This window comes from Penaeus monodon, chromosome 20, assembly GCF_015228065.2.
Source record: "Penaeus monodon isolate SGIC_2016 chromosome 20, NSTDA_Pmon_1, whole genome shotgun sequence".
NCBI lineage: Eukaryota > Metazoa > Arthropoda > Malacostraca > Decapoda > Penaeidae > Penaeus > Penaeus monodon.
Genome location: NC_051405.1, coordinates 13,076,102 through 13,076,355, shown reverse-complemented (window position 1 = coordinate 13,076,355; position 254 = coordinate 13,076,102). Strand labels below are relative to the sequence as shown.

Sequence of the window (254 nt, the reverse complement as noted above, 5' to 3'; positions counted from 1 at the left end):
CCCACGCCAACCTCATCCCTCGCGTTACAGTTGAGAATTACAACAGACATTTCAACACCGAGGGAAAGGCAAAAACGACTGGAGCAGCGAGAGAAAAACGTCACAATACGTTTTTGGCGACGCGTGGGAACGAAAGAACGCCGCCTTCAGTTCCTTAATCCTTTCACGTCTTCGAAAGTTTCTCTTCTTGCAGTGACCGCCGCAGGTTCTCTTCTCAAAAAGGATCTTGTGACATTGGATATCTAGATCGTAAA

At 47.2% G+C, this 254-nt stretch overlaps 1 protein-coding gene across 1 annotated transcript in view; it reads right to left on the bottom strand.

Annotated features, from left to right (window-relative positions):
• The window catches only part of LOC119585640 (EH domain-binding protein 1-like), a gene marked incomplete in the record, with an annotated part of 320,960 nt that overhangs the window by 65,997 nt on the left and 254,709 nt on the right, over window positions 1-254 (bottom strand).